Consider the following 16329-nt stretch of genomic DNA (forward strand, 5'->3'; position numbering starts at 1 on the left):
AAGCCTTGTGTCATCTCATTGCTCTTGATTTGCTTTCATGCAGAACAACGTTCTCATTCCTCTCTGACCCTCATACAGACCAAGAACGCGTCTTGTGTGGACTCCATGTGTTTCCAGGCCTTGAGCAGCGATCGTTCATGGCGAGTAGGTAAAGTGAGTCTGGATGACGATTGGCTCCCAGCGAGCCTGACAGGGAGAGAAGGCCTGCATCGCGCCAGTGGAAGCATTTCTACTCTGCCTGACAGATACACTTGTCAATATGAATGAATAAAATGGCATTCTGCGAGCTACCCCAGTCCCTCATGGGTTTTGGTTGGTGGGAGCTAGGGTGTCTAATCAATCTTGCTTTGAATTTATTAGCTAAATGATAACATTCTTTGCCAAAACAGAAACACCCTACACATGGGCGATTTAATAAGAAAAGTGTTACTTCTCCCTCATGGCCTCCTGTTGGCTGCAAGTTGGGGTGGGTGTGACCTCTGCGCCACACAGTCACTTAGGTCCAGCTTTGAGGGCACCTTGAGGTGTGTCTTCCTTATTAAGCTCACAATTGTGGAAAGAAAGCAATTTTGCTTTCATGAGGAAGATGGAAGGAGCCTGAGGGACAAATGTAGGTCTAGACTGAAATGATTTGAGTATCATGGTGTATAAGAGAGAAAATGAAAAACACATTTAAAAATCTTTTTGAAATGTAACAAACATTTATTAAACTATTCTAAGAGCTTTTCAAATATGAATTCATTTCATCCTATGACATCCTGAGTATCCTGAGGTGGTTACTATTATCATTCCAATTTTACTGACAAGGAAGCTGAAGCATAGAGCAGATAAACAACTTGCTCCAAGGGCACAGAGCTTGGCTTCAAACTCAGGCAGATTGGCTCTGGAATACACCTCTCTCTCTCTCTCTTTTTAAGATTTTATTTTTAGGTAATCTCTACACCCAACATGGGGCTCAAATTTACAACCCCAAGGTCAAGAGCTGTGTGCTATACTGACTGAGCCAGCCAGATGCCCCTAGAATACATATTCTTTTTTTTAAGATTTTATTTATTTATTCATGAGAGACACAGAGAGAGAGAGGCAGAGACACAGGCAGAGGGAGAAGCAGGCTCCATATAGGGAGCCCAATGTGGGACTCAATCCCGGGACCCCAGGACCACGCCCTGGGCTGAAGGCAGGCAGGGATCTGAGCCATCCAGGGATCCCCAGAATACATATTCTTAATCACTGTGCTTAGCTGCCTATCACACACATTTTATATTTTCAAAATATTAGTCCTGGTTGACCTTGTAACCCAAAGGACATTTAACGGCTTGTCACATTTTTCCAAATGCAATAAATCCAAGATATCAGGTGAAGACTTCTCAATCACACAGGGCAAAAATCCACAAGACCAAATCCTAGTGTCTATGATCTATGATAATTTGAAAGCCCCAAATCCATAAAATGTGACAGAGGAAGCTTCAAAAAATTGCAGTCTCTGAGATTCTCACTAGCTCTGAAGACTTTGGAGAAGTGTGTTTTTTGTTTTGTTTTGTTTTTTTCCTTTCTTTGATTTTTCCTCTCAGTTCTCCAGTCGAGCATTTGGGTGCATGCGTGTGAACTTGGCCATGCACACACATGCATCATGTGCTCGTCAGCAGCAAATCCACTGCAGGACCCTCTGGACCATTGATATCACTGATGTGGCTGTTTTGGAGCATGATGCTCAGTTATAGATGTTCAGACAGCAAAGCACCACCTTTTTGAATTATTATTTCACATCTTAGAAATGATAGAGTTCTAGCTCTGAAATCACATCTCTCCTGCCCATTTGCATTTTTTTTTTTCTTAAAGAGGGGAGAAGGAAGTAGAATTCCCACCAGGGAGGCAGGGATTGTGCAAATCCCACAGCCCATCTCTGCCACGGGTCAGTGAGCAACCTTTACTGCTCTGCTCTTCACAGTTCCAAGAATCAAATTATTTCTCTGCTAAAACATCATTAGGCCTAACCTCCTGACCAAAAATGTGGACTTTGGCCAGTGCACCAGGTTACTGGGCATTTTCTGAACACTTTTCTGGTTTTGGTTGGTATGTCCTTAGACATGAAAGCTGATGATTAGCTGATTCCATTAGCCTTTTCCAAAAAAAAAAAAATCAATGTTTCATGCAACTATGTAGGCCCATAGCAAAGATTTCTTGGACGAAATAAACTCAGGAAACTATTTTCTGTTTCCTTTGAAATTCCACAATATGTATCATCTTATTAAAGGTTCCAGAAATAAAAAAAGAAACTTGATTTCATTTTACATAAACTGCTATTCTCCAAACTAAGATTTGATCAAGAAACCCTAAAGTTTTTCACTACACTTATCAACATACTGTAGAACCCATGGAGTATTGAGGAATCTGGCTATTAGTTTCTTTTTTTTTTTTAAGATTTTATTTATTTATTCATGAGAGACACACACAGAGAGGCAGAGACCCAGGCAGAGGGAGAAGCAGGCTCCACGCAGGGAGCCCGATGTGAGACTCGATCCCAGGACTCCAGGGCCACCCCCTGGGCCGAAGGCAGATGCTCAACCACTGAGCCCCCCAGGGATCCCCTGACTATTAGTTTCTGAAGGAGACTCTTGTTTCTGTGGAGAATTTCTCCATGGCCCTTGAAAAGAAGTCACCTTCTCATCGAATAGACCTGGAGATACAATTTGTACTTGTTTGGGGGGTTGTTAGGCAGCTAATGATCCAGCCCAGAGGAGAGAATGAGGAAACTGTGCATGAAGATTGGTTGTCTTCTGTGATCAACACGCAGAGAAGACATGGAAGCTTCTCCCTACGTCTCCAGCGTTCAGAACTCCTACCGCTCAGAATTCAAGTCCAATTGGAGGAAGTAATAGAAGGTGTCTACCTAAAGACTGTGGCTTACACAGTGCGCTATTTACTGGGCCCCTCTTTCCTCCAAGGTGATCTATCACTGCTGTTACTAATGAAGATATTATGAAGGACAAAACTCTTGGCTGCCACTTGTCACTGCAGAGCTGTGCAGCATCCAATGAAACACAAAACTTCTGGAGGCTGGAGAGAACCCTGTCACCACAGTCACGGCGTCATGTGTGGCATGACACCTCTGTGTGCATTTCCCCCGCACCTAAGAACTCCTTTGCCAGTATGGACCAAAATAATGAAAGGAAACCGAGTTTTGCTGGCCCAGAGGATCAGCTGTATTGTTGAGAAGACTGTAGAGGTATTGGGCATGGGATTGTGATCAGAAAATGTTTCCCCCAAGGATTCTGTGCAACGTATTCTTCTATAGAGTTACTTTTCCCCCATTGGTCATGGAAGAGAGTCAGCATGTTAACGGTTGATCCAACTTACACTGCCATTTGATCCCATGAGTGCTATGTGGGACTCGGTCACTCATGGAAAAGGCCACCTGCCAGGCCAAACATGCCTGAGGCCAGAGCCACGGGATCCTGACTTGACATGCGCTGCCCTGCCTCCATCCACTCTGCCTCTCAGGGGGTCATGAGTTCCCTGAGCGAGGGGGTCATCCACCATGCAGTCTAACCTCGTGCCGTGAGTATTAGTATTCGTGCTATGTAGGTTTATGCAAGAACTTGCTTTGTGAAGATCTCCCAAGTGTCATCAGACCAGTGCCTTGTATCCTCTTCCATTCTTGTCCTATTCATTCATTCCTTGGAACAAACCTGAAAGCCTAAGCCTGTGCAGAGGAAGATTGGTATCGCATGGTACTTGCTGTATCTCCAGTTGCTGAGGGGGCAACGTGTGCACACCCACGTGTTTATTTGGTTCTGTCCCAAACAAACATCCTTCTTTGTGAAATGCCTTGTGGGCTGTTGATACTTGGATGTCATCTCAGATTTAAAATCTCTACAGGGCAGGATAGATGCTGTTAAGTCCAATAGGCACTGGATCACATTTCCCCGTGTTCTCTAGAACGTTCATAGCCATGGATGCTAAAGTTTTATGATGAAAGGGCTCATTTTCAAATAAGTTTGAGGAATATTGTATTTTCAGCCCTCTCTTTTAAAGAGGCATAAAATTCTCTAATGCTGAAAACACCTGTCATACCTATCACAAAGAATCATGTTTAACTCTAACTCAGTGTGTCTCTAATTTATTTGTCTATGGAATTCAAAATTCTTGTAGAAATCCATAGGCTAGGCAAGACTTGCCAACATTCAAAATCTTTGAAAAAGAAACACATAACTGGGTAGCTGGGTGGTCTCTCCCTCCTTCCAATTTCCTTGCCTGTATTCTCTCCTCTCCGTCATCACCAGCAGGATCTTTCTAGCTAACACATCACTCTGTCCTCACCCCTCCACTAATTAGGGTACAGGTTCTTTGCTCTGATGGAGGTACCAGATGGCAGTGGCTCAAACAAAACAGAAATGTATTTTTCTTCCACTTAACAGTCTGTACACTAGCAGTCCAGGATGCGAATGGTTTCTCCAGAAAGATAGAGACCCAGGCTCCCTCTATCTTATTCCTCTGCTGTGTGTTTTCCCATCCACGTGGACCAAAAGGTCTCATCTCTATGTCTACATTCCAGGCAATGGGAATGAGCGAAGGAGCAGAGGAGGGACCTCTTCCTTTCAAGAACATCATCTGAAAGTTGTACTTATAACTTCTGCCCCCATCCCATTGCTCAGAACTTCATTGCTTGATCACAACTACATGCAAGGGAGGCTGGACTATATAGTTTTCCTTACTCTGGTGACTATGGCTACACTGCAAAGTTTCTACGGTGTCAGAGAAAGAAAGAAGAGCCAACAGTCTCTACCACTTACATGACATCCCATTTGAGCCTTGCAATGATTTTTTTGAGGTAAGGATTTTCGTCCTGAACTTACAAATGAGAGAATTAAAACTCAGAAAGCATAGTGTTATAGGATAGATGAAAAGGTTGGAAAACATAGATAATTTGCGTATAGCCACCATGTCAAGAACTAACTTTACTCATTTTCAAGCTAACCAGGTAGCCTGCCACAGTTGCATCAATTCTTGCAGAAGAGGCAAGACTCCAAAGTCAAAGACAAAGGGCTTTATGACTCGTGGCAGAGTGGGCAGCGTGAGCTCCATGTTCTTTTGGTTTTTCTTGGCCTCCAAATCCTAGAGGATGATACAGAATGGTCCAGGGAGATGCTGCACATGCAGTGGGTCTGCATCACAATGAAGGAAGCTCCAGCTCAGGAAATATCAATCTTTAAAAAAAAAAACGAAAAAACAAAAACAAAACAAAACAAAACAAAACAAAAAAACAGCAAGGAAACCTGCCCAACCTTTGCTTTGGAAGGAAACATTTTTTTTAATATCCTACGAAAGAAACAAATCTTTCTTACCCTGGAGGTAAGAAACTGTCTCTAACCTCCAAGGTATTTGCTAGCTATGCAACATCCTTAAAGGATAATTCAAGGTAGTTCAATCAAAGGCTCAATATCACTCATCATCAGGGAAAGACAAATCAAAACTACAATAAGCTATTACCCCACACCTGTCAGAATGACTAAAATCAAACACACACACACACACACACACACACACACAACAACAACAACAACTGTAGGAGAGGATGTGGACAAAAAGGAACCCATGTGCACCATTGGTGGGAATGCAAACTGGTGCAGCCACTGTGGAAAACAGTAGGGAGGTTCCTCAGAAAGTTAAAAATAGAGCTACCCTAGATCCAGTAATCACACTAGTGGGAATTTACCCAAAGAATACAAAAACACTAAATCAAGGGGACACACGCACTCCTGTTTACTGCTACATTATTTACCACAACCAAATGAAGGAAGCAGCCCCAGGGTCCATTGACAGATGAATGGATATAGAAGATGTGGTATATATATATATATATCACATAATAATAATAATAATATTCCATTGTGTATATATATATATGGTATACTATATATATACACACACATACTATATATATATAATATACCATATATATACACACACACACACACACACACCACAGAATATTATTTAACTGTAAAACAGAATAAAATCTTGCCATTTGCAACAGCATGAATAAAGTTAAAGAGTAAAATGCTAAGCAAAATAAATCACTCAGAGAAAGACAAATATCATATGATTTCACTCATACGTGGAGTTTAAGAGACAACAAAATAGCAAAGGAAACAAAAGAGAGAGAGAGACAAACCAAGAAACAGACTTTTATCTACAGAGAACACACTGATGGTTATCAGTGATGGGAGGTGGGTGAGGAGATGGGTGAAATAGGTGATGGGGGGTTCAAGAGTATGAAAAAATATATAATAATAATAAAAAGCAAAGGTGATTAGTTTCTCTGCTGACAAAGCTTGTAGAAAATGAGAGACCCATGGGGAATTTTCCCCCAACTCCCAGCTAGCCTTGCTATTTCAATTACAGTAAAGGCACTTCTTCAACACATCCCCCATGGAATACTGACCATGACTCCACCGTGGCAACTCCCACTGTTGTAGTTGTTCATACCTCTGGCTCCCCACACTAGAATGTCAGGTCTCTGAAGGCAGGCACCATGCTTTTACTTTTATGTCTCCAGCACCAACCACATTGTTTGAACTACAGAGCATGTTTAGTAAGTATTTTGAGGGACACCTGGGTGGCTTAGTGGTTGAGCGTCTGCCTTTGGCTCAGATCATGATTCCGGGGTCCTAGGATTGAGTCCCACCTCTGGCTCCCCACAGGGAGTCTGCTTCTCCCTCTGCCTGGGTCTCTGCCTCTCTCTCTCTCTCTCTCTCTCTCTGTATCTCTCATGAATAAATAAATAAAATCTTTTTAAAAACTGCTTTACAGCATCTTAGTGACCACAAGGAATGTTGTTACTTTAGGTGGCAGAAATAATTCTATCCTAGAGTTAAGTGGCATCATCACTTTTGTCAAGGCAATGAGCTTTCACTACAGGCCTTCCACTGTCAGCTTGGGCTGAGCTACATGTGTTGCCTTCCCCCAGTCTTGTTGACTATTCTGACCCATGCCAGCAGGCAGGTCCAGCACCGCCTCATCCCAGGGCATCTTCTCGCTCTTAGGGTGGCCATGCTTCTTAACGGGCACTCTCAGCTCTAGTCAAGAGCCCCCATAGATCCAAGGAAACTGGGTTCTCGCCATGGCAATTAGCCCCGTGTTCATGGCTCATTTTCACCGGGGCAGTAGCAGGTGGTCATTGGACTTCTGTGACCTTTCCTCAGCCCTTTATCTACCTCTTGGTGATCTCCTGAAGCAGCTCTGCCCATACATCTTTCCTAGGGATCCTTTGCGAAACCCTGTTGAGTGTCCCAGCACTGTTTTCCCGAAACAAAGTGGCCAGTTTGTTTTGTAAGGATGTATCGATACTCATTTCATTCATTACTTACCCAATCCCAAAAATGATATGAAGCAGAAAATGTCAATGATGAACCATAAAAATAATAAAAACCTTTGGCGAGGGAAAAATCATCATAATTTGTTTAAACACTGACAAATATTGATACCAATGGTGAATGTGGAGACGGGGCATGAAAGGAATGACCAGAGGGAAATTACTGGTATATTTAATTTTTCAGGTCACCATTGATTCTAAATGAATTATGATAGTACAGCTTTGTATAGAAAATTTGATTAAAGGCCTCATGGTAATAATAAACATCAAGCATTTCCCCACTTTTATAGATGAAGAAATTATCTCAGAGTAGTCAAATAATGTACCCGGACTCACAACAAAGGGATAGAGCTGGGGTTCTCTGACTTGGTGTTGATTGAATTTCCTGCCTCAGAGATTACTGAAGCACTGACAAGGTGCAGACCGGAAGCTCTAGAAACACATCCAAGTGGAGAAGCATGAGGAAGAACACAGATCCTGGCTGGTGAGGCATTTTTTGTGTATTTTAATAACAAATACAACAATAAAATACAAAATACAACATTTTAACAAATTGTTAAAATGTATTTTAACAACAATGCAACAAATACAACAATAACAAATACGACAATACAATTTTGTATCTCAAAACTGAATATAAGCCAAAGTGGCTCAATCATTAGTATGTTTGCTAACTTAATTTTTTAAAGAGAAAACAGTTCAGGTCTATTTTATTTTACAATTTATTTTAAAACTGTGCCAGTGATAAGAATCATCCAAATTCCAGTCATGGACAATTCGTGTCAGAGCATGAGCGCATCCAGAAAAAAATCTCCAGGAGATTCTTGCAACCCAGAAATATATTTCCTCTGAATGTTACCATGAACTAGAATTAAAGAGGAGCATTTTTTTTAAAAGAAATAGAAGAAACCTGAGTAAAACCCTGAGTTACATGATTTTTTTTTAACAAGATTCAATGGACTCCCTTATTTTGCAGTCGTGTTTGCCTATGTTAATAATCGAGTGTTATTTATGACAACATATAGGTAAATTGTTCTCAGAGGTGGGCTTATTACTGTACGTTAATTAAAAGTGATTTGCTCTTATTCTCACAGTTACTCTTTAGTCTTTTCCTGAAGATTTTCAAACACACACACACACACACACACACACACACACACACACACATACAAATCTCACACACTCCTCTTCCAGGGAAGAAGTGTAAAAAACATTTTATCCTCATATCCCATCACTGAGAAGAGGATTGACGTCCAGTCTTGCAGGTAGGAAGGATCCAAAGATGAGAAGGAAAAGCACCATGGTTCTCAATGGAAAATATGTGGTCAAGGTCCACCCATGCATAAAGGTAATGTCTATGGTTTTCATATATTTGGTCCCTCCCTGGGTTTTTCATTTGAGTGCTTTAAACTAAAAAAAAAAAAAATTAATAATAATAATAATATTATTCAAAAGCTCAATATCCAAAGAGAGATTCTAGTTAATTTAAATAGAGCCTCAAAAATAGAGGTTCCTCTGCTTCTATTTCTGATGGAATGTTGAGATTTGCATTCTCTTTTTCCATCTAACGGCTGCCTGGCATCAAAAAGTCAGAGTCCACTCTAGCACTGTTGCTAGATGTATTCTGATAATACCATTTACAAACCAACCAAAGCATAGAGTGTGTATGTGTTTGGGGGTTGGGGGTGTTATTTTGTTTCAGCAAGAGCCATCCTTCACCTGGTGTGAAGGGGCAATACTGGTTTCTGTTTCATAAGCGAGGAAAGTTATGATACTTGGACTTTCTATATGGAGTTAGCCTTGATTTTTCTCATCTGCCAAGCTAAGAAATTACCCCAAACTTAATTTGGCCCAATTGATAGGACCTTGCTTAAAATCATGAAGAAAATAGTTATAAATTTATTTTCTAATTATCAGAAAATATCTGAGAAGGAGAATTTACTCCAGAGACATAAGTGGCCTAATGGAATGATTAAAATTATAATTAAATAAAACTAAGTCATCCCAAGCCTACTTAGCTTTATAATTCCCTCCAGGTTTACTGTGGCATTTGAGAGAGGAGAGAAGAAGAAATCACTTTTTAGGATTTTCCAGTGTGAGGGAGCCTTCCAGACTTTCAGAAGAAATAAATCCCAGGATAGATGAGGCTGACATCGCATCCCTCCCTAGTCAGTCCTATTCTATCACCACTGGCTGTGTGCCAAGGAAATTGACCTTCTACTCTTCATCTTCAATTTTCTCATGTCCAAAACTTCTAGGACAATAACAACATACACCACAGGATTGTTATGAGAAATAAATAATACCATGTATAATAAGCACTATGGGTATATGTGGTTTTTAGCATCACTATTATTATAAGTAACATATCAAATGAGGGAGTAAAGAATATTCCAGAACACTTGAAGAAGAATATGATAGTAAATATGTTAAATTGGGTATTAACAGTAGAAGAGTTTCTGTGGAGAGTTGGAAGTTAAAATTGGAGAAGCCTCCATGTACTGAGAAGAGAGAATGGAAGTGAGGCCTCCAGCAGCTTCCTCTTTCTTCTATTAAGTGCAGACGCTAGATGAAAGATAGAAGTCTAGAGAGGAAAGGGGTTTCCAATTCCACGGGCCACATAACCCACTCTCTTGCATTAGAAAGTGACCCAATGTCTCTGACTGCATATCTTTTTGTTTTTATTTAAAAAGTCAATAGCTGGGGAACGTGAGTGGCTCAGTGGTTGAGCATCTGCCTTCAGCTCAGGTCGTGATCCTGGGGTCCTGGGATCGAGTCCCACATCAGGCTCCCCACAGGGAGTCTGCTTCTCCCTCTGCCTGTGTCTCTGCCTCTCTCTGTGGAATTCTCATGAATAAATAAATAAATTAAATCTTTAAAAAAGAAAAGTCAATAGCTACCACACCAACTAGGGTGGCTATAATCACAATGAGAGACAATACCAAGTGTTGGCAAAGATGCAGAGAAATCAGAGCCCTCATACAATGCTGTGGGAGTGTCAAATGGTGCAGCCTCTCCGCAAAAACAGTTTGAGAATTCCTCAAAAAGTTAAGCACAGAATTACCCAGGTATATACTCAAGAGAATCGAAAATAATGTATACACAGAAACTTACACATGCATGTTCACAGAGGCACTACTCAAAATGGCCCCAAAGTGGAAACAACCCAAATGTCCATCAACTAATGAATGGGAAAACAGAGTGTGGTACATCCAACCAATGGTATATTATTCATCCATAATACTTTCCCAAAAGATAATGAATTATTCACTTCAAAAATAGTTTGCTAAGTGAAAGAAACCAGGCACAAAAGGCCACATGTTGTGTGATTTAATTTCATGAAATGTTCAGAATAGGCAGATCCACAGAGACATAAAGAAGATCAGTGGTTGCTGGGGGCTGAAGGAGAAGTGGGGGAAGGGATTGGCCACTAATGAGGATGGGGTTTCTTTTTGAAGTTGACAACAGTGTTCTGGAATTAGATAGTCAGCTTTGTAACTATGTTAAAAACTAAATTGTGTACTTAAAAGACTGATTTTATGATATGGGAGTTAGATTTCAATAAAAAAGTTATCTGAAAGAAAAACCAATTGCTGATTTAACACATTATACCATATTACACTGAAAGTAAATGGGGGTGAAGTTTTACAAGACTTTAGTGAACCTGCATGAGTCACGTAACTCCTCTCTGCTTCTGCACTTTCCTCCTCTGGAGGAAGAAAGAAACAACACCTGCCGCCCACACTTGTGATAAGACTGGAGTATTTTTTTTTTTTTGAGAAGCCTGTGTTTTCCAGCAAAAGGTGATATGCAAATACAAGGCAACACATACAGGCATCACTGAACCCTGGGTAGCTTTAAATAGAGTCACGATGTGGGAACTGAATCTCAAACATACGGGTAGGTATTCACTTCTCACAGCCAGAGAGTGGCCCATGTGATGTGTCTTGGTTCCACATGGGTCACTGATGAGAGCAAAGCCTGAGACACCCACTCCCCCATACACACATACACACACGTGCACACACATGTACACACGTGTATGCATTCATGCACACCCACACTCCTGCAAGCACACGTGTGCACACACATGAAGACGCATACACACGTGTGCACACGCACACCCACAAACTGCTCTGAGAGTCAAGCTCTAAGTTATTATTCATCATGCTGTTCTGAATGTTGAAATGTTTTCAAAATAGATAATCTCGACAAAATGGTCAACTCTGATGACCCTTCTAGAAAATAACGCAGAACATTTTTCAACCGACCGGGAAAGAAAATGAAGCTTATGAGGTACCGTTCCGTTCGAATCACACTTTTGGTGCAATCAAAAGGATCTCAATCTTCTTCTTTCAGATTTAAGACACGAGGCAGAGAGAATAAGAAACTGCAATAAGGGAAGGGTAACTTATCCCATTCTAGATAGCAAACATTGTTAGCTTAACCTTCTACAAAAGGGCGAGCAGTCTGGGAAGAGCCATGCCTTGAATCACGAGTTCCAAACAGCCATCGCAGACCATGACTGCCTTTCCTTGATTCACTATAAAATAAACACATTTCTAACAAAAGAATCCCTCTGCTCCTTATTCCTGATTATACAAATGGGTCCAGGATTCACACAGTGTAAAGCCCAAGCAAGGAGACAGGACCACAGTCCATTGCCCCCACACCGCCCCTGTGCACCCCTGCCCCCTCACTGCTACCCAGATGTGCCCCTTTACAGAGTAGAGGAACCCATGCCTGCTTCCTGCATCCCCTCGCTTATCCTCAGAGCCACCAGCCACAGGAGAAGTGAAGCGGGATCGCACGTTGGGCTGAAAGGCACGGGATCCAGTGACCCATCTCTTCACTCCAGTCCTTTCCTCCCTTTAAAAACCTGGAGAAGTAGAAATGACAGACAGACCAAGACTGATGTGGAAATCTAAACATACATGATAAAACTGAGGATTTATGTCTTTGGGGATATTTTCTCTTCTTCTTGCATTCCCCTCTTATCCCACAGAAGAATTTCCATCAACATTACAACCTTACGGGATCCCTGGGTGGCGCAGCGGGTTAGCACCTGCCTTTGGCCCAGGTCCTGATCCTGGAGACCCGGGATCGAATCCCACATCGGGCTCTCGGTGCATGGAGCCTGCTTCTCCCTCTGCCTGTGTCTCTGCCTCTCTCTCTCTCTGTGACTATCATAAATAAATAAATAAAAATTAAAAAAAAAGAATAGTAACAATTTTAAAAAAAAAAAAACATTACAACCTTAGAAATGATATAAAGGAAATATTCTCTTTTCTCAATCTCCCTTGAAATGTTCTTCCTTATGGAAATGGAAGTGATTATCAAGAGATAAGCTCCTGCTGCCATCTTGGGTACCTAAAAGCAAATGGCACTCCAGGTTTTACAAAAGCTAAATAACCCACCAGAGGTTGGGGGGCATCTTCTGCGCTTCCACTTCTCATGTGTTAAGCAGATCAAGCATAGGATTTATCAATTGGAGATGAGAAGCCAGAGACAGACCAAAAATGGGGGGTTGAGAGGTATGAGGTGGGAGGGAAAACGTGGAGAAAAAGTGGCAAGGTTGGGAATCCCTGGGTGGCTCAGCGGTTTAGCGCCTGCCTTTGGCCCAGAGCGCGATCCTGGAGTCCAGGGATCGAGTCCCACGTCGGGCTCCCAGCATGGAGCCTGCTTCTCCCTCCTCCTGTGTCTCTGCCTCTCTTTCTCTCTCTATGCCTATCATAAATAAATAAATAAATAAATAAATAAATAAATAAATAAATCTTTAAAAAAAAAGAGGCAAGGTGGAGCTATTTCAGATATGGGACATATATTTTTTGCAACAGACTTGGTTTTGCGCTGAACAAAAATCCAAATAACAGTGTCTAAAAAGATACAAGCTTACTTTCCTTCTCCTCAAATAAGTGTGAAGGTAGGTAAGCCGGTACTGGTGATGTGCTCCACAACAACTGGGGACTGAGGATCTTTCTATTTTCAGCTCCACATCCTCAGCTTATAGCTTCCATTTTCAAGGTCACCTTGAGCTTGTAAGATAACAGCTCTAAACATCTCATCAATGTTCCAGGCAGGAGGAAGGGAAGAGGGACCAAAACAAAGAATCCTCCCAGCTGAACCTGGGGAGCTCCACACAACTTCTGCTTGTATCTCATTGGCCACTTCTAGCCACAAGGGAAGTTGGGATGTGCAGTCGACTACCTCAACACAGGCTGGCCCGAATAAAATCATACTGGTCACAGCATTTTAGTAGGGAACAAGTGGAGAATGACTGGTTAGTCCCAGGGACCTATCAGACCAACCACATCTCATGCCATGGGAGCATAAAAGTAGAAGGTGGAAAGACAAGGCTCAGTCCCCAGTATACCCATGAGAAACCAAAAGGATTGGCAAACTTTCCTTGCCCTGTGACTTAGATAAGTAGAAAACAGAAGAATTTCTTTGAATAAAATAGGACCATCACCCTGTTACACACACACACATGCACACACATCTATGTGCAAAAAAGGACCCATTTTTCAAGGCAAACACAAAGAAAGGAACATGATTAGGGAGGACGTGTGTGTGTGTGTGTGTGTGTGTGTGTGTGTCTGAATGCATTCCCACCCTCCTGAGCTCCCTCTGTAAAAATCAATAACCCAAGTTTGTTCCTATGCAAGGACATTTCCTAAAGAACAGATGAGGAACAACATTTCCTCTGGGCCCTATCACTACCTTAACTCTCAGATTTTGTACTTATGGTGTGAACCGCCCATCGCATGTGAGACATTGGTGTGGAGGTTAAGCTTCAGAAAACAATGGGATAGAGACAGACCAGACAGGCCAGGCCATCCGGAAAGCTGCCCAGAAAAATTCCCACCGTCTGTGCCAGCTCTTGAACTGCTCATGTAGGGGGATTTCTTGTTGTTACACAATCAGCTGGTTTATCCTGCCCGGCACGGCACGTTGAGAGGAGGCTGTTTAGGTGTCAGCTAAATCAGCTTCTCTGGCTACTCAAATAGCAGCTTCCATAAATAAAAAGCTGAAAACCACTGTTAAAGCCGGAGCTATTGGTTATCCTTTTCAGGAAAATGATGAATCATATTATAAACCGGAAAAACAAATGTTTCTGGGAAGGAATGTAGCAAAGAAGTGCTCCTGGCATCCTCTAGAGAAGGCAGTGGGACCCCCTCATGACCACTGTCCCAGAAGCAAGGGGACATTGCCCTGCAGATCTTCTAAGATAGACACGTTAAACTGTTCCTGGAAGTGGGGCGTAGACATACACTTATGAACGTGCAAAAATTGGCCCATTGTAAAATGGGCACTTGATGGGATGAGCACTGGGGGTTATAATATATGTTGGCAAATCGAACTTCAATAAAAATAAAAATAAAATAAATAAAATAAAATGGGCAAAAGCCAAGGCAAAAAAAATGTTTCTGATCCATAATAGATGATATTTATCTCCTTTTTCAAAATGACACAAACACGTAAATCTGTCTAACAAGAAGAATTTCATTTGAAGAAAACTCAGTTGCCAAATGTTAAAGTTGTGTTAATTACTCCTGTTGGTTTTCCCTAACTATGAACTTGGGTGTTCTTAAGAATATCAGCTTTTGAACTGAATTCCTTTAACAAAGGATGACAGTGAAAGCCCTGCTTTTAGGTACCTCAGGGTCCTCAGGAACCACAACTGCCAATTTAATTAAAAACAAACAAAATAAAACAGAACTGACAGTGCCACCCATCTCTGGAAAGACCCTCAACACCCCTGTAGCTTAAGGATCAGAAATTTTGTGCCTTGAGTCCCTGGGATCATCTTGGGGGTTGGTCTAGGCTGACCTATCTCAGCCCCGAGGCTTCACTCTCCAGAAGTCAGAAAGAATTAGCACTCCCAAGCCTCATCCTGGTTACATCCAAGAATGCCCTCAGGTATGAGTTAACTAGTCAAAGAAAAGGATCGAGCTTGTCAGTTGTCATTTTTGCATTTGGTTGAATCCCAGTTGTCCATTTGCAAAAAGACTGATTTGTACAAATGTAATGGACATGTTATATCAGTAAATTGATTATTTTAAAGTGATGTCCCACCTCTAAGGTGCATGCAGAAGTGAACCCCGTAGCACTAACTACAAGACATGGTGAGTGCTAAGCTTAGATTTTTCCACAACTGACTTAGATTTCTCCATATTTAATTTCTGATTCAGGAATGTTCGGAACAGCCTGAGGTCTGGATGGGGGTGGAAGAGACTGTCAGTTACAGAAGTTGGGACTCTCCTTCTTCTCTGGAAATTGAGTTGTCAGCAGCCAGGTCAGAGCACATGAGGGAGAAAATCATTATCTTTTCTCTTTAATGGAAATGACTTAAATAGTTATCTTGCAGGAAATGTGTTTTTAAAAATTGATCCCTCAAAAAAAATAAAATAAATTAAAAAAATAAAAATTGATCCTTCTGGGGCTGAGATAAACTGGATATATTCAAGGGGCAAAGAATAGGGGTTCTTACATTTGTTAACTGGTTTCACCACTTACGAGATGTGTGGCCCTAATCCACTTTAACTTCTCTAAACATTAAGTTTCCGCATCTCTAAAACAGGAGTCTTGGTGATCTTACAATTTTTAAAAAAGATTTTATTTATTTATTCATGAGAGACCCAGAGAGAGAGGCAGAGACACAGGAAGAGGGAGAAGCAGGCTCCCTGGGGGGAGCCTGATGCAGGACTCGATCCCAGGACTCCGGGGTCATGCCCTGGGCTGAAGGCAGATGTTCAACCACTACTGGGCCACCCAGGTGCCCTGGTGGTATTATAATTTGTGAAAAAACGTTCAAGATGCAGCCCTGGAACAAAGAGTAGTGTATTAAATCGCTATTAAATTTCCTTATCTCTCCTTCAGAAGAACATTCATTAGTAAACCAGAACATATTAGCAGCCACAGCCTGCCTCATGAAGCCAAGTTTTCCCTCTAGC

The 16329-nt window shown here is 41.6% G+C and overlaps 1 long non-coding RNA gene across 1 annotated transcript; it reads left to right on the forward strand.

Moving 5' to 3' along the window:
* Window positions 1-6390: 6390 nt before the first annotated feature.
* Window positions 6391-9644, forward strand: LOC111097824. The gene is made up of 4 exons (XR_005365146.1): window positions 6391-6595; window positions 7770-7859; window positions 8570-8723; window positions 9412-9644. It is a non-coding gene; the product is annotated as an uncharacterized LOC111097824 (long non-coding RNA).
* Window positions 9645-16329: the final 6685 nt, after the last annotated feature.

Source organism: Canis lupus, chromosome 10 (assembly GCF_011100685.1).
Source record: "Canis lupus familiaris isolate Mischka breed German Shepherd chromosome 10, alternate assembly UU_Cfam_GSD_1.0, whole genome shotgun sequence".
NCBI lineage: Eukaryota > Metazoa > Chordata > Mammalia > Carnivora > Canidae > Canis > Canis lupus.